Below are 24,176 nucleotides of genomic sequence, written 5' to 3'. Positions count from 1 at the left end.
CTCACCTATTGTACTCTATGCTACTTTCTCCCCACTCCCACCCTCCTCTCACTTATCTCTCCACGCTTCAGGCTCTCTGCCTTTATTCCTGATGAAGGGCTTTTGCCTGAAACGTCGATTTTACTGCTCCTCGGCTGCTGCCTGAACTACTGTGCTCTTCCAGCACCACTAATCCAGAATCTGGTTTCCAGCATCTGCAGTCATTGTTTTTACCTGGTTTAATTCCATGTTGAGGTGTTTCTGCTAATTGACATGTGTGGCATAATTTACAGAACTGTACTATGTTGTTATGAAATCTTGGCTGTGTAAAATACTTGTGTATGGATACCTGCAGATTCTGTATTCCTATAAATGCTGATGCCAGAATTTCATGTGTTATTCACATAATGTCCTGAGGAACAACAACCCATTCCTCATCTGCAGATCTGAGAGCCTATCTCCACCTCCTCATCATGTCTTAACACAAAAGAACTCAGGAACTCCTTGAGTCTTAACTTTAATGTGAGATGTTTGTACTAACTACTTTAACTTTTGATCTGTCTCCAGTGCTAAATTAATGAAAATACATTAAACACTTCACAGTTTTGTCTACCCTAACATTAGCTTGCAGTATCATCTTGACCTCTGGTAATGGACTTCGTTTAGCCATTGGTCTGGTCGCTACATACGATGGAACAATACTCAAAACCTATTCTTGCAAATGTTCTGTCCCTTTGGTCTCAACTTTGGACTTTTATGGTTATAGGAGAAGTTAAAACTTTCATTCTTACAAAATCATTCCCCACAAGTAAATTCACTCCATCTACGGGTGATTTCTTTACTGCCCCATCTACCATTCCTGAAGAAGGGCTTATGCCCGAAACGTCGATTCTCCTGTTCCCTGGATGCTGCCTGACCTGCTGCGCTTTTCCAGCAACACATTTTCAGCTCTGATCTCCAGCATCTGCAGACATCTCTTTCTCCATCTACCATTTGTCCAGACAAGTCACATGTTATTTGCACTTTGTACAATGGATAGACATCTTCTCCACTTACCCATTTACGAACACTTGGTACAATCTGTACAAACTTCAACATTTCCTTGCTAGACTTTAAGTTATGACTAAGGTAGCACTCTACAAATAAAGCCCTGCTATTCACAGAGTCATTAAAACAGATAAAAATGTTATTAAGTATACACAATTCCCTATTTACCTGTCAAATACACTTACACTGACAGAAAACACAGATTCAGTTTTAACAAGAGCTACTATTTGTTACAAATAAATATATTTGTACCAAAGGTAAGCAATTGTTGACATATAACTCTACCATTTAAAACTGTAACCCATTCTAAAACTCTCCTACACAGATACAGACAGAGACAAACAGAAAAGCACTGGTGACATGGTTGGATGGTAAAAAAAAGGCACGTATTTCAATAGCTCCAGTGCACAGGGTTCACTGAGATAATGCTTCTGTTCATCAGAGCTTGCTGTTCTTCAATCTCTCTTCTCCAGATCCTTTACAGGAGGCACAGGCAGTTGATACATAAAGTGCAAAGTCTCTTACTTACTGTTTCAAAGCCACAGCTTATAGCTTCATACCCCTATAATGGTTTTTTTTAAAAATGAGTTGATTTTTCCACTCCTACCATAGTTGTAATGGCCCTTAAATGAATAGCTTCTGGGAATTGATTGTCATATCGACAACTATAAGGATATACTGATGACTAATGAGGGAAACTAAATAGGCGTTTTCAGGCTTCAGATATTTTACTGGCATGAAAGACAAACCACATGCCCTTCTGGGGTCCAAAGGCTTCTGCTTATTTTGTTCACACCCACAAGCTGTTGAGTTACTCAGCAGCCAATAAGATAGCTATTGTCAGGTTGATAGCCTTTGTCATCAACAAACTGGTCACAGCTTCAAAAACAATCAGCTACTTGTTGCAAGCCAAAATCTCACTTTGTACACATTCTCTGATGTTTGTCCATCTCCGGTCTTCCATATTGTTTGAACAAAGTAGCAATGTAACTCAACTTAGTGAGTTTCAGTAACTTGCTTTTAAAAAGTGAAGCAATCTGTCCATAATTCTTGGTTTTAGAAAAGTTATTTTCTCATTTCAGTTCACAATCAATAATACAGAACACAATAAAGATCTAAACATCAGTTTTATCAAATTTCATTAAAGGATTTTTCTCCATGAGGCTTAGTAAGTTTTCTCATGCAATCATCCCAAAGGCAACTCATTAACTAGTTACCACACTACTGTGACACCCCTCTCATCTGATTCTCACATTTGCTGTTGACTGGAGCACTCACCACAAACGGGATATCCTGGGACCACGAACGTCATGCCAATTTTGAACATGATTCATGCATCTTGTCAGGCATTGGCGGTCTGGAGTTACCCATCACTGTTAATATAATGGCACAGCAGCCACAAATCAATAACTCTCACTGCATGTAGGTAGCACTGCTGCTACTTTATTGTGCACATATACTTGCACAATATGACTTCAATTACTGCTTAAGCACCAAGCCATCTTGTCACATTCCCTCTTAAAGTAAAAAGTAAGACTATAGTCATACCAAACCTCAAGGCTGCTCTTTCATTAGAGATGACTGATGAGTGGTGTAACCTGAGGCTCACTGTGCCTGAGACAAGACGTGAGGTTGAGAAGGAGAGACCTTCATGATATCTCTCAGTTGGTGTGGGAATTGAACTCACGATGTTGGGTGACATCCCTCTAACCCTTTGCTAGTCTTTCTCCAATGCCCACCATAGTCTAGCATCTTATCATTGTTCAATGTGCGACCATCATACAAGAAAGACTTCAAATGATTCCAAACATTCAGCCTTATTTACTAACACCAAAAACAAACAGAGGAACAGAAGCAAACTTACATATTGAGCAACTGTCAGTAAATGATCATTACACCCAGCTCTCATCTCCATTGGAACCCAATGTCAATTAAGCCCTGTCTGGCTTATAGGACCTGACACTAATACATTCTATCATGCAAAAGAATATGTTATTCCTGCTTAATATTCTCATCCTCAGAAATCTGCTCCTGTTCTCCCAGCTCTTTAGCACCCATCAGATCTCCTCTTTGCCTGCTCAACTTCTGCAGAGCACAGCAAGCTGGGACAAGGTGGAACAACACAGTGCAATTGAACTGCAACACCTTCCACACCAAATGCAGCAGCAGAACCTCATTTTCAGGAGGAGTTTTCCTTGATTAACTACATTGTTGACTACATTGTATCTATGCTTACCCTCAGACAGGGAGTTGCATCATAAAGTCACCAACCATAGTCACTGAACATAGCCCTTAACTTCCAATAAGTCATCCTTGCAAGGCATCTGACCCCTTAAACATAGCGGGAGCATGAAAGTTCTCATTGATATATGCATCATGGCATGTAGGGTACAGTGTGCAAATGTCTAAGAAGTGGTACCAATGATCACAATGATCACTTGCACATTGATGGAAAAGCACCATATTTCTAATGATGATCCCAGCTGTGTTATGACATGGGCCTCTCAATGTAATGTGTTTACAGCCTACCACATCGTGCACCCGGGGAAGCCAGCCAGCTTGTCAAATCCCACTGTCTGGACTACAGCACTGACTTCACCACTGAAAAACAAGATGAAGCAGTGTAGTCTGATACAAATGGAATTGATAATAGTCTTAATACATTTATGGGTAGATGATCAAGTGATCTCATACAGGTTTCCAGCCAATTTGCATGGTAGTTTATCCCAGCTATCAACAAATGGCCACTGGGATAGGATGACCATTCACCCCTTCAGTTCACAGATCCCTCTCCAGCAACTGGCATAGTTTCATGACAAACATCCAGGATATCCTCAGTCTGTGCCAACACATTTTTAAAAGTATTTAGTCATGGGACCTGGGCGAAGCTAACTGGGCAATATTTATTGCCCATCTCTAGCTACCCTTGAGAAGGTGGTATGTTGCCTTCTTGCAGTTCATGTGCTGTAAGTAGACCTATAACCCTAAACCTCAATATCATTAGGAAGGGAATTCCAGAATTTTGACCCAGTGACACTGAAGGAATAATGGCAATAGAGATCCAAGTCAGGATGGTTATTAGAGGGGAATTTGCAGGTTTGTCTGTATTTCTGCTTTTGTCACACTTCCAGCCTGAGCATCGCTCATCCAGAGGACATGGCTTTGAAGACATCACATTGTGGCTGTCCTGCATATCCTGAGGGTTCGGGCGGGGTAACCTTGAACATCGACTCCTTCATGAGCAGACTGCTCAGCATCCCTTGCAGGTTGCTGCTGGTCCTGACCTTGCAGGTGGATCTTAGCCTCCTCCATTTTATTGTGCTTTTGCCGCACTGCAGCAACAGCAACAACAACCCCTGTTTCTGGCTCCATCAGGCACATTTCCAATGAACCTGAGTATAGATACATAAGGAACAGAATAGGTCTTTAGTAAAGTAAGCAGTCAGCATTCACATCAGTCACAAATGGCAGCTTTGCATACTGCTCCTTGTAATAGTACATGGAGCACTCCAACAAAGAGGGCCATGTAATGACTCTGCATTGAACTCAATGAAATTGTTACCAGTCATGTAAGAGACAGTAGGACATTGTAAGTGTATCATGTATACTGAACCATTCTTATCCCAGTTGCCCATCACCCACGAAAGGCATCACTGCATCTAATAGCATGGTGCAGTATATTTATAGTTCAAGCTGAGAGGCCATCAGCTCTGTATCCTTGTGCAGCCTACAAGATCTTGCATTAGTTTTGTGCTTTGTAGTCCACATGAGCCTCTTTTAAAGTCACTAGGGATTAGTTTTGCTTTACAGCAATTTGTATCTCCAATGTGCAAAGATCAATGACAAGATTGCTTGTAACCAGCATTTGAACCCCATATGTTTATACATTGCATGCACTTCCCATGTATGATGATAAGATTACAGATGTCTGCAACATGCACTCTGCAAGTGCATGATTGATGTAATTGGTTCTTGGAGGGCTTCCCATTGTTCACAAATGGGGCCCAAGTTTTAGCCCAAAACAAAGCCACATGGACTCTGTCCAGGCCAGGTGTGATCACTACTGTTTTCCACTTCTAGGTCATATTGAGGAATCAAGAGATCATGGAAGGCCACATAGATCACAGTCGGCACCAAAGTCACTGCTTCAGCCTGGTCAGCAAGTGTTTTCCCATCCCCTCCGGCAAACCTCCTTTCTATCTGACACTCTCTAGATTGTCCATTAGTATCGACTGCTGACATCTCCCACCCATTACCTGGTATTGCGACTGTAACTCTCATCCTTACCCCCTGAACCCCATCACTACAATTTCATCAGGCCCATCACTGTGATTCACACTACATTTTTTGAGATCATAATGATGGTAAGTGGTGATAAACCACCCCATCTCACAGCATTCTATATCCTCCCATGAACTACCAGATTGCTACCTCCACTGTATGTTGAGAATTTCTCTTCACTGTCCTTTTCCCTGAAGAATCCCAAGTTGCTGCCTCCAGTCTCCAGCTACTTCTTTACCAAAACAGTATCCCTTGATATCTTCCCATACACCCACCTCCCAATCCTAAAGATCATTGAGCTGATCCCCAGGGCTAACTGTGCCCTGACCAACTTTGATGGATAGCCTTGACTGAACCCTGAACACTCTTCTTACAGATCCTAGACTGGTGACACACAAGTCCCATCTTTGCTCAGATTGGGCCTACCAGACTGACAGCAGACCACTCATCGGACCAAAGTGATCCAGAACCCCTGACCTTGATCGCCCCAAACAAATAACTGACTGTACTCAAGCCTCTGGTCTGATAATGGATGTTTTCCTTGACCGTTGTACTGGGAGCCCCCTGACTGATGACCACACTACCTTTTGTCTTGACTGAGGCTACTGCCCTTAGACTTTGGAGACATGGCTGTTTAGTTGATGTACATGCACTGCAATTGATACATAGGCTGCTGGCAAACGCTGTAGGTGTGCAACATAGCAAACCCCTTGACTGATGATTGCTTAACCTGACAAGTGGACTGGTTTTATGTCTGCCTGAGGGACATAGTGCAAAAAGGCCATGCAAGACAAGGCAAGGCATGGATGCTGTAAGCATCAAACTGAGTGTGCACTGAAGGAGAGAGAAGGCAGCCTGAGATGTAGTCTTGTCCAATTTCTAAGCTAGTCCTGGCACACAGACTGTAGTTGCAGCAGAATTGCAATTAGAGGCACTGGTGCACTCCAAAGTGAAGAACTGATGTTCTGGAGTATACTGTAAGTGAATTAGAGCTGAGCCATGATGATGCAGTGAGCCTGCTATGAGTGGAATGCATGTGGCCACTGCCCATGGAGCCTACCCTGAAATGCTGGTGTTGGGTGTCCTCAGATGGATGTCTGGAGGAGTAAGCAGAGAGATGTAATTGTCAAGTACTTGCTCAGTCACATGTCAGGAATTCTCAGTGTCGAGTTTCTATCTGTCAGTTGGGAGAAATGGAGCCTGCATATTAGTGAGGCAAGCGTAGATAGTAATGAAGGTGATAATGTGCAATAATATATCTTGAATAAGTTTTGTGCCGCTCACTTGTCTCGATGTCTGCGGCTTAGTTGGAAAATATGATTGTTTCGGTCTCTGTCGAGAAGAGCTTCACTGGATTTTCACTCGATTTTCCCAGTTTTCTTACCATGGTCGACAGCATCAGGGCCTGCAAAGATTCACCCCATTTTATTTCCATTAGTTTTCATTACTTTATCGGTCTTTTATTTAATAATTTCAGTATAGTGCATCCAAATGAACATTCTTCAATATTGACTTGTTTAATTTATTTGTCTCTTTATTTTTTAACCTGAAGCTTGATTCTGGAGTACAGTGATAGCAACATGATGAAGTCGAGTAATGTGCTGTAGCTTATAATTAGTTGAAAGCATTCTGGTTAAAAAGTATGCATGACATATATATTGAAAAGTGTTAAATCGCTCCAATCCTTTATACATGAGTAGACTTGACTGTATGTCTCTAAGTCATGGTTAATGGTGTAATTTTATAACAGTTCTATATTAGTCTGGAAGTCATAAAAAATACATCTTATGTTCATGTCAAATTATATTAAGTATTAACATAGTGCTTTCCATTTTTACCCATCTCTTAATTCTATTTTATTTCAAAGACATAACTGGAGTATGTCAGAAGGGCCATTGTTTTTCACAGCCTCAGTTACAACTGAAGAAACTGCACGATAGGCAAAGGATTTTTTAGTGGCATCTCCAATTAATTTACCAACTGCAAAGTACAATAATTTGAATTTAAGATGATCATTGTACCTAACTTATCATTTTAAAGTTACTTCCATAACATTTGGTATGAATAGAGTATATGATACACAAATATCTGGAATGGTCTCAATTTACTTAATTTGTCAATGAATATAATTCACCACTGGAGGGTGAATGAGAACTTTGCCTGTGACATAAATCATATGCCATAGCCAATCATGTAGCCTCTTTATTCCTTAAATTTTTTTTGAGAGGAACTGCTTTCACGAAACCCTGTGGTTTATGTTTATCGTCACATTCTTCTGGGTGGTAAACAGAAAATAATAATAGTGCAAAGTTGTTAACAGACTGACTGTTCACAGGAATATTCATTTGGGGAGACTGGCCATACATTAGTTTATTCATATGTGGTTCACTTAATCCAAAAGTCTGTTGATTTATCGCAATAAGTCAGGATTCAGTTCTTACCCATGAATTTTAATCAGAATTGCAATTCATCCATAATCCAATTGGCAGTATTACAGTGAAGCCCTGAAATTAAGCCATGGTGATGGCAGTGCACAAACTACATCTTTATGACTTTTTTCATCTGCTAAGTGTTAATTTATTTAAAAGAATTGAAGTGGATGAAGATGACAGAATAAGTATTTTAGTTGTTACAAACAGAAACTAAATTGGGCATTGGAGTCAATTTGTGTAACCGAACTTTTAGTCTCACAACAAACAGGTTTAATTCCTAAAGCCAATTCTATATTGGATACATGATGTAACAACAACGTGCTGTTATTGATTAGCAGAAGGTAAACAATAAATAATTGACAAGGTGTTTAAGAAAGATTGAGCTTTCTTTACATAGCACACAATATAAAGATCCAACATGCCAACAGTCTTACATTTTCTGGCCCGCTTGTGTCACCAACTAAATTACTTGCGGTTTCCACACAGAATTGCCATAACTGCATTCCATCGTCAATATGTGACTAGTGGTATTATCACTGAACTGTTAATCCAGAGGCCCAGATAACATTCTGGGGAACTGGATTCGAATCCCGCCACAGCAGATGTTGGAATTTGAATTCAATAAAAAAAATCTGGAATTAAGAGTCTAATGAATTAAGACCATGAAACCAGTCGATTGTTGGAAAAACCCATCTAGTTCACTCATTTCCTTTAAGGCAGGAAGTCTGCCTTCCTTTCCTGGTCTGATCTACATGTGACTCCAGATACACAGCAATGTCATTAACTCTTAACTGCCCTCTAGGAATGGCAATAAATTCTGGCCTAGCCAGCAATTCCCTGATCCCACGAATGATTTTTGAAAGGACCAATGCAAGGGATGCATGTCCCATTACATTCACTAAACTTTGCTGTTGTGAATTATATAATTGACTTCCAATAATCCATGTACATATCCTGCAGGATTCTGAATTGTGGAGTGCTTGCGCTGAGTCCTCTATTGACTTTGGTCTTGAGTACATGCTTGTTATTATTAATGTTAATAATTGCAAAAACTTCTCACTCATTCACACTGGGGAAAGTTTGTTTTCCTTTTAGTTGAAGTATCTTCCATTCTGAACCTTCACCAGGGTTGGTCAGTTTTGTTGTTAATTTCATGTCCATGCGTGCTTTTAAAAAAGTCTCTGACACACTCTGTTATTGTTTCCAACATCATATATGTTCATTTTGTTTGGCTATGCCCAATTGTAGCCCATGGTTCTGACTCCAGAACTGACTTCTTGTATAAGTAAGCCCATTTGTTTTGCGCTACATCACTTGCAAATTAAACATACGTTATCTTCACAGTGGTCAAATCAAATTGCACTTTCCAAACAGCATATTTGCTTTCTGTATCCTTGTTACTACATCAATACTAGTAACTGAAACCTAGGGTTTCTTGATGTTGTAGTCTGGCTACTATGGCTTCACATTTTCTGCCATCTTTTAGCAACACATTTGTGTTTTGATCTTTGTTTTTTGTCCAAGACATCTCTTTTGGAAAGCTCAAATTGACACTGAAGCCATAATGAGCTCCATTGTCCATGTAGATAGCTCAGCCTCTGAAAAATTATAGTCCTCATCTTTGTCAAGCCACTTACTGACAAATCGATTGATTTTTAGTCACTGTTACTTATGTAACATCAGTTCTAGATGACGAATTCTAAGTTCTACTGTCACATGAAACTGATTTTCCAGCATTGCCCATAACTTAGCAGAACTTCTCTGGTCCTCTGGAGGCAGGCCTGAAGTGTTGACTTTGTGCAATATCTTGTTTTTAGTAGCTATCTTTACTTGCATAACTGGCTGATGCGGTTTTGTAACAACTAAATCTAAATGCATAGCTCTACAATTTGTTTAAAAATGTTTTGCTCAATTTTTGCTTGGATGCTTATGGTCTTCTCATGCCAGGCAAATTGGTAGTCATCATTCTGGTGCTACATCTTTTGCAATGACTATTGATGTCTAGGGATTGTTCGTATTTAAACCCTGCAGCCTATGCTGTTTTAAGCTGCAGCTCAAACCATTTTTCTTACAAATTAAGCATGCATTTTTCCTGAAGTATCTTTTTTTTAACTGGAGCCTGGTGTAGATGTCACTTCTGCAATGTTTTAAGTCTTGCCTGAGGCCTTCTCCGGTTGAAGCTTGCACTACTACTTATTATTTTTTGAAAATCATTAGCACTGTTCACTGTGTCATGTTTTCTTGTGTTGTCAGTAATTAACACAGACTGACTAGCAATTTCTCAAGATACTTGAAAAGTTCAAACAGGTTTAAGAACAGCTGAAACAACAACTTGCAGTGACAAATAACAATGCAGCACACCATTTTGCAACAATGCTTTTTGTTGAACTGCAGACGACAGTTAGTCACATCGTTTACATCTTAGTCCTCGGCACATAGTTTACATCTTGGTCATTAGCACATCAAGGTCTTCAAGAAACACAGTTCTTAAATCACTAACGCATGTGTACATTTCTACATTTTATTTCATTGCAACTTGACTCGGTCCATGCAGGGTATTTAGTGAATTGATATGGAGAGTATAAAAGCAAAATGTGGTGGGTAAGTTGGCACGAGACATTACAGGTTGTTCTGCTTTCACACACAACTCATCAGCGTGAATTGGCTATAATGTGATTGACAAATTGTGGAAGTTGTTTGGATAACGTGAACTTTCCAATGAATGGGTATAATGAATTTCTATTAGCGAACTTCTACAATGTGATTTTCTATAGCAGTTTTTCATAGTACAATTTTCTACAGTGCGAGGTTGAAGAGAAACATAACTGTTGCGTTATAGCGTTAATTGATATTAAGTTTGCAATGAGCTGCAGAGGGCTATAGGTGGCATCATTTGCTATTAAATTTGCATAGGGGTTAAGAGGCTACAGAGGTGACTGGGTACACAAGTTGGATTGTGTACAAGGAGTGGGTAGGGTTGAGGGAGTGTTAGGGAGGAGAATGAAAGGGCCTAATATTTAGCAAACAATTGGGACAAAGTCTTAGTGAACTGAAGCGAACTGAGCCTACTTTGGAATTTAGGTGTCCTTAGCATGTGTGCAGGGAGTGATAGGCTTAACTCATTAGCAAACCAACCCCCCTCCTTACAGCAAAGATCCCAACATTCAGGTGAGTTTCTCTAAGATGGTCAACCCAGAGATTTTCTCATTTCTGTAGCCGATTTAAAAACCCAGCTCCAAGAGTCAGGAATCCAGACCACAACTGAACAAAACTTTGGTGAGGTCACATCTGGAGTGCTCTGTATAGTGTTAGCCTCAATACTGAAGGAAGGATGTAGTGAGAGGGTATATTGAAAGCTTATTGGATTGATTGTAACAGGAGAACTCTGCTATGAATAAAAAACAAGTGGAATGGATCAATACTCTCTGAAGTTTGAAAGCATAAGAGAATATAACATTGGATTCTGAAAGGGCTTGACAGGAAAAAATGCAATACTTTGGTTTTTTGCAGCGGCGGGTGAATCTAAAACAAGGAGGCAGAATCCCAGGAAAAGAGAATCACCATTTTGGACTGTTGTGGATATTTGATTGCTTCATATATTCAAGGCTGATGTAGATAGATGGATTTTCAAATACCTAAGGAACCAAAGAGTGCAACAGGAAATCAGAGTTGGTCTTATTGAATAGCAGAGAAGGCTTGAGGGGCCTACTCCTGTTCCAACTTGCTCCATTCTCATTAGCCCCAAAGTTTTCAGCATGGTCATTCCATTGTTATTCATATCACTGATGTTTTGTTCGGCTCCTGAATATTTTGTATATCAATGTCTTCAAGTCTTCCATTATACGTGACTACTTCTGACAACATGCAATTTTAAACAGATTATTGTTATATGATCTTTCTCTGAAGTTACATTCACAGCTATCTAATTTTCCCTCAAACAAACTCCTTGCATTTTGAAAATTGATGACTCGATCTCTGAGTCATTTTCAATTAACTTAAGGCACATACAGAGCTTTGTTGTCTTGCCCATGCTGGTGCCTTTTTGTACAAATGACCTTGTGAATTCAGACATTGTTTATCCAATCCTAATTATACACTTTTGGAAATAAACCTGCACAGCATTCATCAGTTTCCGTCAGTTCACGTACAGTCCTCCAGTATTTTTACAACTTAATGTCTGAAACACTGGCCATCACTGGATTGCCACTCAGGTCATATTTTTTACATTAGTACTTAACTTCACACTTCTTACCAGGAATTCCAATCCCAGCTGCTTCAGAAATGCAGATCAGAGTTTGAAATCATCAACACAGCTCCCCTACAGTGCAGAACAGTCAGGGGAGTGAAATCATGCCCCCTTTTATAGCAGGCAGTTGGCCCTGTTAAGAAATTTAAAAGTCCAGCAGCATAGCCAGGCACACAGATAGCTGCTGTGAAAGGGCAAGCATTTTGAAGAAATATTGTGTAGGTTGGCTGTGGGGTAAAGAATCAGGGTATCAGGTGGGTAGCATTCCATGGTGTCAGGAAGGTAGATTGCTGGATGAGTAGAATGCCAGGTAAGTAAGGTTCCAAGAGGATAAGACACCAGGTAGATAAGAGTGACAAATGCGTAGGGTGCCAAAGTGCTGGGTGAATGATGCAGTGCTGTGGGTAGGTTCAGGTGATTGGTGTGCTGAGGTCAGCAGCTGCAGGAAGGTATGGAGGGGTTGTTGATATGTCAACACCAGCAGGCAAGGGACGTGTGGGTGAGGAGAATGTCAGGACCACCTAGGGGAGGTGTGAAGGCAGCTGAGTGAAGAGAGGAGGTCTATTATCAGCGCAGATAAGGGATTTCAATATTAGTGGCAGGTAGGTGAGTGTGTTGGTTGTCAGGCAATGGAGACAGCCAGTAGGTGGGGTGGTGTCAAAGGGAATATTTGTGTTTACGTGTCTACTTGGGGATTGGGCTAATTGGCAGTTTGAGTCACAAGCTAGGGGGTAGGGGGGATTAGCCTAACGATTACCAAGAAGTTAGACTAGATTTTTAATCATCTGACCTTTCTTGGATATTAGTCAACAGAAGCAGAACCAACTAAATCCTCCATTAAGGGTTTTCTCAGATGGTTGAAGGCACAGGAATTTCCCACTGGAATGTTCAATGTCCTGGGGGCAACTCCCATAGAGTTGCATCTGGGATTCTGGACATGTAACTGTATAGTTCTATGACTCTCTCAACATTGCAATAGCCAAGCTAATATATCTTCACCTCCATGTTCAATGAGATGTATTTTAATCCAAGTTTCTACAAGTCACTCAAAGTTAGTTAGCAATTTGACTTTAAGGACTTCACTATAAATATTGTCTTATCTGTCTTGGGTCAATTTTTTTGTCTTATCTCCTGTGACTTCAAATAAAACATCCCTCAATTTTATCATTAATATAATTGTTGTGAGAAAAATAATGAAAAAGCATCCAAGCATCAAACCAATCCACATTCTGGTAATGCGTAATGTTATAAAGATGTGGGTGTACTGTCTCTTTAAGAAAGTTAAAAGCAACAGAACTATCTGACAGATCTAAGTGTTCTGAAAAAAAACGTAACATTTGGTCGAACAACTCGATTAGCTGGTTCCCTAGAAACAACAAAACAGATTTGGTGAGGCCAATCAGTTCAAATTATACCCTGAAAAATACCGAACCCCAATCCAGTTTGAATTTAGTATACTGACAATGTTAAGAGCCAATGACACAATCCAATGCTTTGGGCATATAAGACCGGGTAAAACTGAACAGTTGAGGAGAACTGGCAAGCCAACAGCATGTAAAAAGACTACCCGGAAAATAGCTCTCTTAAAGATACCTTTATCGATCAGTAACCTGTGAAGCAGAATACCCAAGAAGAAGAAAAGAAGACCGAAATACAGAGAAGAACCAAAAGCTGCCTGATTTTGAGATAAGAAGTTTTGTTTTGTAAATCACAATTGGGAGTTTTATCGAACTAGAATTATAGAAGGGAATGTAAAAGATAGACTAGGTGAAGGAGTTGAGGTTCAGTTAGCGGATACCCTGTTTGATGTAATGGTGCAGGAAAAACCTGAACAGGCAGAGAGTCAGATAGAAGGGTTTACTCCTGAAAGTCTAACGGACTTGCAACAGCAAGACAAGATGATAAAAGATACGTATGTGGATGCGTACTCCAAAAGAATGCAGAGAATATTCCGGAGGGTTATTATCTGAAAGATAAATTCCTAGGATGGACATGGAGACCACAGCAGATTAGTGCAGAGGAGAAATGGGCCAAAGTACACCAGATTGTGTTGTCGGTAGCATACAGACAGGAACTGTTATGGGCAGCATATGAACTACCTGTAGGAGGTAACCTAGGGGTAAGAAAGACTCAGGCTAAGGTACAAAAACATTTTTATTGGCCTGGAATGCACAAGGATGTGGTGAACTTTTGCCATATGTGTCATTCATGCCAAATGGTAGGTAAGCCACAGGCGGTAATAAAACCAGCACCTTTGTTGCCAATTCTCGCATTTGAAGAACCTTTCACACGGGTTATAATTGATTGTGTAGGTCCTCTCCCGAGAACTAAGAGTGGGAACCAGTACTTGTTGACCATAATCAATGTGTCTACCAGATCTCTGGAGGCAATTCCATTACAGAGTATCGAGGCAAAAAAGGTAGTAGAGGAGTTAGTAGCTTTCTTCACACGGTATGGGCTACCCAGAGAGATTTAGTCTGACCAAGGGTCAAATTTACAGCTAGGCTGTTTAAGGAAGTTATGGTTAGCTTAGGTATACAGCACTTTAAATCCAGTGCATATCATCCTGAATCCCAGGGAGTTTTAGAAAGGTGGCATCAGACCTTGAAGACTATGTTCAGAGCATACTGTCAGGATTACCTGAATGACTGGGATAATCCCATTCATATTGCTTGCCATTCAAGATGCCCCAAATGAATCTATGTAGTTCACTCCCTTTGAGTTAATATTCAGTCATGAAGTGAGAGGCCCTTTGAAATTAATTAAAGAAAAATTGACAGGATCAAAGTCGGAGATCTCACAGTTAGATTATGTATCAGAGGTGAGGGAGAGATTAAATAGAGCAGATGAGTTAGATAAACATCATCTAAATTGGGCACATTGTAGAATGAAGCAGGTGGAGGATAAAAGCTCTGAGACTCGGACATTTTCCCGAAGGGATGATGTGTTAGTACTACTACCAGTGATAGGAGATCCCTTCAAAACCAGGTTTAGTGGTCCCTATCAATCTGAGAAAAGGTTGAGTCAGGTGAACTATCTAGTAAAGATGACAGATAGAAAAGAAAGGTATGTTATGTTCTGTGAACATGTTGAAATGTATTATACTGGAGAGAAAAACTGAAGAAACAGGTGTTAGTTACTGCTCTGCACAGTGAGGAACCAAATGCAGATGAGATAGATTTTGATGTGCCTCAAAATAGATTAAAGAATGAAGAAGTCCTTGAGGAGTAGGATTGGTTAGTAAGCTTTCTGTCTCAGCACAGAATGCAGTTGAAAGATTTGTTACTGCAGTATAAGGACATCTGTACGAATCAGATGGGGAGGACTAATGTTATTATACATCAAGTAGACATAGGGAGTACTGCTCCAATAAATAAACTGCCCTGTCGGCTTAATCCTTTCAAAGCCAGATAGGTCCAGAAGGGGGTGGAGGCCATGCTTGAGAAGACATCATTGAACCAAACCAGAGCAAGTGGAGTTCGCTGATTGTCTTAGTTCCCAAACCGGATGAAACTCAACAATTCTGCTTAGATTATCCGAAGGTCAATGTCGTTACAAAATTGGACTCATATCCAATTTCTAGATTGGAGGATTGTACAGTGAAAGTCAAACAAACCAGTTACATCACCAAGTTGAACTTAATGCATGGTTACTGACAGGTACCTTTATCAGAGTCGGCAAAAGAAATGTCTGCATTTGTAACCCCAAATGGGCTACACCAGTTTAATGTGGTGCCCTTTGGAATGAAGAATGCAGCCGCCACATTCCAAAGACTTATGAACAGAGTTGTGGCTGGGTTAACAAAATGTGCAGTCTTTTTGGGTGATGTAGTGATCTTTAGTAAGTCCTGGAAAGATCAGTGGTACAGTTGGCAGAGCTCTTTGAACGACTATGAGAAGCAAAACTGATGATAAACTTAAATAGAATTGAATTTGTGAAAGCAGAAGTGACATTCCGCATTAGTTGGGGGAAATAAGTCTGGGTGTGTTACTCTTCTGATGGTTGGTGTGGACTTGCTGGGCAGAAGGGCCTGTTTCCACGTGTAGGGAATCTAATCTAATAACATCGGTCATGGAAGGTTGACCTTATAGAACGCAAAGACGAAGGCCATCGAGGAATTTCCAAGACCAACCTCGAAGAAAGAGGTGCTTCGATTCTTAGGACTCAGCGGATTCTATCGGAAGTTTGTTCCAAACTTCAGCAGTGTGGTAGCACCATTAACCGATTTGCTGAAGAAGAACACAAAGTTTCGGTGGACAGAACAATGCCAGGAGGCATTCGACAATTTGAAAGCCATATTAACCTCCAAACCAGTTTTAGCTACACCAAACTTTTCAAAACCTTTTAAAGACACTATCGATGCTAGTGACATAGGAGTTGGAGCTGCACTCCTACAGGAAAATGAGGATGGGATTGAACTGCCAGTTGATTACTTTTTGAAGAAGATCAACATCCACCAGAGGTAATGCTCCACGATCGAAAAGGAACTATTGAGTTTGGTACTGGCCTTACAACATTATAATGTGTATGTCAGAGAGGATTGTGTACATTGATTACGATCCACTTACAATCTTCGAACACTTTATAGAGAAGAATATGAGACTATTTTGTTAGAGTGTTATGTCACAGACTTTTAATTTAAAAATCATAAATGTTGCGGGCCACAAGAATATAATTGCAGCTGCATTATCGCAGATTAAACTGATAGAGTTCAGATGAGATTTGTATTTATTTAATGTTTATATATATATATATATATATAGGTATATGGGAAGAAGTTAAGGTGAAATTATATTCAAGTTATCTGATGGTTCGGATAATGCGTCTAAAAAGTAGAAAAAAAATGAAGCTATCTTTTCATTGTGATGCTTCATTTTTTTCTTAAGCGGGGAGGTGTTATGAAGATGTGGGTGTACTATACCTTTACGGGAGTTAAACGCAAGAGAACTACCTGACAGCACTAAGACTGCTGAACAAAAAAAATGTAACATTTCGTCAAATAACTCGATTAGCTTGTTGCCTGTAAAAGACATAACAGATTTGACTTAGGCCAATCAGTTTTAATTATACCCAAAAAATAGCCAAACTCCAATCCAGTTTGAACTTAGTATATTGACAATGTTAAAAGCAAATGACACAATCCAATGCTTTGGGTGTATAAGACCAGGGAAAATTGAACAGTTGAGAGGACAACTGTCAAGCTACCAGCATGTAAAAAGACTACTCGAAAAATAGCTCTTTTAAAGGTATCTTTATCAATCAGTAATCTGTGAAGCAGAATCCCCAAGAAGAAGAAAAGAAGACTGAAATACAGAGAAGAATTAAAAGCTGCCTGGTTTTGACATAAGATGTCTTGTTTTGTAAATCGTAATTGGGAGTTTTATCAGACTAGTATTCTCGAAGGGAAGGTAAATGATAGGTTAGAGGAAGGCGTTATAAATACTTGTTAGTTAATTATCCTCTGTTATACTTTCAGAAATAAAGTTGTCAACTTTTACTTTAAATGGTTCTTGGCCTCTTGAATGTTCACGGATTACTACACGAGGTAAATCTTGTCTGTGTTGCTGGCTTACATTAAGCAGGAAAGTTTACCCCGAGTCATAATAGTAACTGTTGTGCCTTAAGCTCCCCAATTGAAATGAATTCTGAAATAGTCATTAGCCAGTTCCTCCACATTTAGATACAATTTGCTTTGATTTATTGCTGTCATACATACTGAAGTATAGTTAAAAATGTTGTCTTATGTGCTTTACAGGCATATCACACTATAGAAGTGCATCCGGGGAAACAGAACAGTGCAGGATACAATGTTACAGCTGCTGACAAGTTGTAGAGATCAACATTAGCATTAAAGAAGTCCATTCAGAAGTCTGATGACAATGGGGAAGAAGCTGTTCTTGAATCTGTTTGTATGTGTATACAAACTTTTATATCTTTTGCCCAATAGAAGAGGGTGAAAGAGAATATAACTGGAGTGGGAGGTGTCTTTGATTATGTTGGTTCCTTTCCCAATGCAACAGAAAGTATAGATGAAGTCAAGATTAGAATGGTACTGGAAAAGCACAGCAGGTCAGGCAGCATCCGAGAAGCAGGATACTGCATGACCTGCTGTGCTTTTCCAGCACCATTCTAATCTTGATTCTGATCTCCAGCATCTGCAGTCCTCACTTATGCCTGGAAGTAGAGATGAAGTCAATGGATGGGAGCTGAAAATGTGTTGCTGGAAAAGCGCAGCAGGTCAGGCAGCATCCAGGGAACAGGAGAATCGACATTTCGGGCATAAGACCTTCTTCAGGAATATGCCCGAAACGTCGATTCTCCTGTTCCCTGGATGCTGCCTGACCTGCTGCGCTTTTCCAGCAATACATTTTCAGCTCTGATCTCCAGCATCTGCAGACCTCACTTTCTCCTCAGTGGATGGGAGGCTGGTTTGCATGATGGACTGGGCTGTGTTCACAACTCTCTTGGTCTTGGGAAGAGCAGTCCACCATACCACACTGTGAAGTATCCAGGTAGGATATTATCTATGGGACATCTGTAAAAATTTGGAAGAGTCTTTATGGACATGCTGAATTTCCTTTGCCACCTGAGGAAGTAAAGGGGTTGCTGTGCTTTCTTGACTGTAGTGGATGAACCAGAACAGATTGTTGGTGATCATTGGAAATATTCCTTCCATTATTAATAAATATCCAAGTTTTTAATGATGCCCGCAACTATCAATTAGTTAAATATTAATAAAACTGGATGGATCGCCTGGCATCGATCTAAGCACCAGAAATAACAAAGCCACATGCAATCCAGTTGACTCTATAAAATCCTCCTCATTAACTTGGGCAAAAACTGGAAGAGCTATCTGGGAGTTGATTTAAGTAACAGCCTGACATGATCAAACTCACTGAATCACATCTTCCAGTAACTGTCCCAGATTCTTTCACCACCATCACTGGTCTGACATTGCCCATTGTCAAGATATTCTCAAAAATAGTTGCACGGTTGGAGCAAGAAGCCCTTGGAGCTGTAGCATCGATTTTAATTCTCCATGGACAAGAATAAGAAAGTCTCTGACTGACTACCAATTACCATCCTCCCTCAATGATCCTGCATTGTGAATATGCTTGAAAGAAGGAACAAGGCAAGCAATTATCCAAAATAAACTCTGAGGCAAGAGGGGTGACTTCAATGTTCATCCTTAAAATTGGTTTAGCAGCCCCTCTGCTGATTGAATAGCCAACTCTAATTGATCTTAACCTCCAGTCTCGGTATACAGTAGGTGATGTGAGAACTAATGCAAGGAAGCCTAACAGTATTCCAATAATGGTGTTAGCACCTTCCTACAGTCAATTTCTTACATTGCTGGCAAGAAGTAATGGATGATCTTTCTTACTGGGTCTGAAATTAAAGTCTGATCCATCACCATTCTAAACAATAGTTGAAAACATGCCTGCCTTTGAATTTGGCTATCAAATTGGCAATATAACTTTATCTGTCAAATGCTAGAAAAAGCTAACATTTGATGTTCTAATTTAACACATTCTTGGAAGGCAACCTGATCCTTTTAAGAAATGTAAATGGCAACAAATTGAGTTTTAATGTAAGGCAGGACCGCCAATGAAAGCCCTTCATTCCTTCCATCATCTGGTCTATAGAGATTATCCAGTGTTATTAGAGATAGGCATGAAGGAGTAACACAAGATTTGTATAGGTGCAATGGATAAGGAGAGCCTGAGAACTGGTTGCTGTTCAGGAAATTAATATAGCCCTAGTGAAAATCAAGAGTTTTGGACAATGAGGTAAAATGTTTGAGTGACAAAGCAGTCACCCATAAAGTTGGTGAATCAGTCTCTGTACCTGTCAGTGTACAGAGACTGTTGGAATTAAGTCTGATGTTATATTGCCTGGTGAGATAGGAAGGAAAAAGTATGTAATTGAAATGTTGACAAGTCAGATTATTTGATATTTTGTTACTGGTGTGAGAGATCTGAATCAAAACCATCATTTAAACTAATAAAAGTAAATTATGGGGCTTATGATGCTTTTTGTATCATTATTAAAAGTACAAAATATATAAAATTAGATAAAATATATATAAATCAAATTGAAGTGACCCAATAATGCAGAGAAATGGTAACAAAGTTTGTCTTCACAGATGAGCACAAAATTATTATTTTTATTTTAAATATAAAGGACAGAGCTATTAAAAAATTTAAACATAACCAAATGGCAACAAAATGGATGAGTAATCATTCAGTATATTTTGTTAGATGGATAAGCTGGCACATTTTAATGCATCGAGTTGTGAAAGATTATCAAGGAGATGAAATAACAAAAAAGTAAAATGTAAAAGTTTAACTAGTCCTATCCATTAGGAATGTGTGAAGATTCCACATAATGCGAAAAAAAACTCATTACAAAAAACAGATTTGCACCATTTCAATTGCTGAACTAGACTGATTGAACAGCCCAAAAGTCTGCAGATCAATACAATATGTTGGTGGAATGCTTTTTTTTAAAACTGCAAAGTGAAAATATACCAGAGTTGATTGCTTGACTATCTTCTGAAGAAATTCAACTTCACCATGATAATTGGATAAGACAGGTCTGGCCTACAGACAGATTGGAAAATTAATCTATTGCTCTCAACTTTATTCCTAATAGAAAACATGAAAGGGCTGTCCTCAAGGACTTGTGTTTTTTTTTGTTTGTCTCTAGTGACTTAGCAAGGTGCAGTTGGAGACAATTGTAACAAGAACAAAATCATTTGAAAAATTAAACTGGGATATCAAGACACAAGTCACAAATATCTCAGTCTAACTAATGTTGAAGCAGCTCTGATTTAGCAATTGATGCTTAATGTTGCAATCAAACTTGTGCATAGAAGCTTCGAATTCCAAACCACAATACCAAGAGAGAATTCTAAGGATAGTTTTGAAATGAAAAAGCTGTTTCTGGACACATTTTTTGGAATTGAATTGAATTGAATTTATTGTCACGTGTACCAAGGCACAGTGAAAAGCTTTGTCTTGCGAGCAATACAGGCAGATCACAGAATTAAGTAGCATAGATAGTAAATAATAAGTAAACAGTGGCAAAAACAAAAATATCGGTACAGGCAAATGTTAAGGGTTTGTGAGTCCATTCAGTATTCTAACAACAGTAAGGTAGAAACTGTTGCAGAACCAACTGGTGCGTGTGTTCAGGCTTCTGTACTTTCTCCCCGATGGTAGAGGTTGTAGAAAAACATTGCCAGGGTGGGATGGATCTTTAGAATGCTGGTGACCTTTCCTTGACAGTGGGCCTGGTAGATGGATTCTATAGATGGAAGATTGGCCCTTGTGATTGGCTAGGCCGAGTTCACCTGTCTCTGTAACCATTTCTGATCTTGAATAGTACAGTTGCCATACCAGGTAGTGATACATCAGACAGAATGCTCTCAATGGTGCACCTATAAAAGTTGGCAAGGGTATTCGCCATCATGCCAAATTTCCTCAGCTGCCTGAGGAAGAAGAGACATTGTTGGGGCCTTTGTAACCAGTGTGTCCACCTGAAGAATCCAAGAAAGCTTGTTGTGGATGACCTGTCCAAGAAGCCTGACACTCTCCACTCATTCCACCTCTGTGCTGTTAATGTGTAGGGGGGGGCATGAGTAAGATCCTGCCAAAAGTCAATAATGAGTTCCCTGGTTTTGCTGGCATTGAGAGCTAGGTTGTTCTCAGTGCACCATTTTTCCAGGTCTTCCACCTCCCTCTGTAGTCTGTTTCTTCGCCATCTGATATTCAACCGACTATATAGTAAACTTGTAAATGGCATTAGTCTGGTATTTGGCGACAGTCATGGGTATACAGTGAGTGCAGTAGGGGGGACTCCAGTGTTGAGTGTTAGTGAGGATGAAATATTGTCCTCAATATTCACTGATTGTGGTCTGTGGGTCAGGAAACTGAGGATTCAGTTGCAGAGAGTGGGGCTTAGTCTGACATCACTAGGTTTAGTAATCACTCTCGAGGGGATAATAGTAGATTAGATTTCCTACAGTGTGGAAATAGGACCTTCAGCCCAACAAGTCCACACTGAAAAGAAATCCACCCAGACCCATTCCCCAACACCTAATACTACGGGCAATTTACCATGGCCAATTTTCCTAACCTGTACATCCTTGGATTGTGGGAGGATACCAGAGCACCCGGACGAAACCCACGCAGACATGGGGAGAATGGGCAAACTCCACACAGACAGCTGCCCGAGGCGGGAATTGAACCTGGGACCCTGGTGCTGTGAGGCAGCAGTGCTAACCACTGAGCCACCGTGCCATGTTGAAAGCTGAGCTGTAGTCAATGAGTAGGATTCTTATGTAGCTGTTCTTGGTGTCAAGATGTTCTAGGGAGCAGTGAAGGGCAAGTGATATGGCATCTGATGTGGATCTATTGCTCTGATAAGCAAATTGGAGTGGGTCAAGAATAGTGGGGAGATTGGAGTTGATTAATGCCAGGATCAGCCTTTCAAAGCACTTCATGACCACCAAAGTTAGGACAGGGATGATGTTGGCCCTCTTGAAACAGGCATGACTGAAGCAAGTCATAAGATGGTTTGTTTTCCAATCAAGTTTGTTACCCTGCATACAATGGATTTATTTTTCACCTTCAAGATGAATAGAAAATAATTTTCAGAAGGCAAGAATGTAGCCATGAAGAATATCATTTTAATATTATACGGGGATTCTGAAACTAATAAATAACATATGGTCCAACACTTTCCCAACAACTCCAGTGTTGTTCCCAACAGCAAAACGGAAGTAACGGGAAGGCAGCAAGTGTGCAAAAATCTGAAAGTCAAGAGCTCAGTTCTGTGATCCCTCCTCAAACTTGGTATTTCAAACTTTTTTCACTTACTGTTTTCAGGTTTCTGGCACCTGCAGTAATTTACTTTTTGTTATTGGGGAAATAGCTGGAATAGTTTTGTGCATGTTAGTAGTTCAATGTGCTGACACAGAAAGAGCTAAATCCTTCTCCAAAGATAGACAGGTTCTTAATTTAGAGGAGATAGTGAGGACTGCAGATGCAGGAAGGTCAGAGTCGATAAAGCTTGGAGCTGGAAAAAGCAAAGCAGGTCAAGCAAAATCCGAAGAGCAGGACAGTCAATGTTTCAGGCAGGACCTTTCATCAGGTCTGGGGAGGGGGAAGGGAGCTGAGAAAATATTTCCTCTCCACCCCTGATGAAGGTCCTACCCGAAACATCGATTCTCCTGCTCTGCTAATGCTGCTTGACCTGCTTTGCTTTCTCCAGCTCCACATTTTTATGACTCTTAGAGGCACATTAAGTTGTTTTCTGCCCTGTGTTACATCAGCACTGACTGACAGATGAATGTAAGTTGCAAGAGCATTAACTACCTCTAATTTAATACAATTAATTTCTATCATGACTATGCATTATTTGCTCCAGCCGTTAAAAAAACTTGGTAAAGCAGGATAATATGATTGAATAGTGATCTAAAAATTAAACATAATAAGAAATGCCATCAATTCCAGAGACAGATGAAGCTCTGGGTTGTTCAAGGGGAGATGGCTGAGTTCACTCACTACGTCCTTGAGGACAGTTTATCTGGAATGAACAATGTGCTCTCCTTTAGTTATCCCAGCCTTTATTTTAATGCAGTTAAAGAACAAAGAAAATTATAGCACAGGAATAGGCCCTTCGGCCCTCCAAACCTGTGCCAATCCAGATCCTCTATCTAACCTGCCATCTATTTTCTAAGGATCTGTATCCCTTTGCTCCCTGCCCATTCATGTATCTGTCGAGATACATCTTAAATAACGTTATCATTCCCGCCCGTACCACCTCCGCTGGCAACACATTCCAAATACCCACCAACCTCTGCGTGAAGAACTTTCCACAGTTATCTCCCCTAAACCTTTCCCCTCTCAATTTGAACTCATGAGTCCTCCCTCTGGAAAAAAAGCTTCTTCCTATCCACCCTGTCTACACGTCTCATGATTTTGTAGGCCTCAATCAGGTTCCCCCTCAACCTCCTTCTTTCCAATGAAAATAATCCTAATCTACTCAACCTCTCCTCATAGCTAACACCCTACCATCAAGCCAGCGGACAAAGGGGGCGCAGTGGTAGTCTGGCACACTGACCTCTACATCGCTGAAGCCAAACGCCAACTCGAGGACACCTCTTCCTACCGCCCCCTCGACCA

General features: G+C 40.2%; 1 protein-coding gene across 1 annotated transcript in view; it reads right to left on the bottom strand.

Annotated features, from left to right (window-relative positions):
• Positions 1-24,176, bottom strand: part of gpr158a (G protein-coupled receptor 158a) — a 674,726-nt gene that overhangs the window by 607,113 nt on the left and 43,437 nt on the right. The gene's annotated exons all lie outside the window — the stretch shown is intronic.

This window comes from Chiloscyllium plagiosum, chromosome 5, assembly GCF_004010195.1.
Source record: "Chiloscyllium plagiosum isolate BGI_BamShark_2017 chromosome 5, ASM401019v2, whole genome shotgun sequence".
NCBI lineage: Eukaryota > Metazoa > Chordata > Chondrichthyes > Orectolobiformes > Hemiscylliidae > Chiloscyllium > Chiloscyllium plagiosum.
Note: the sequence above shows the minus strand (reverse complement) of the source record. Positions and strands in the feature narration are given on the sequence as shown.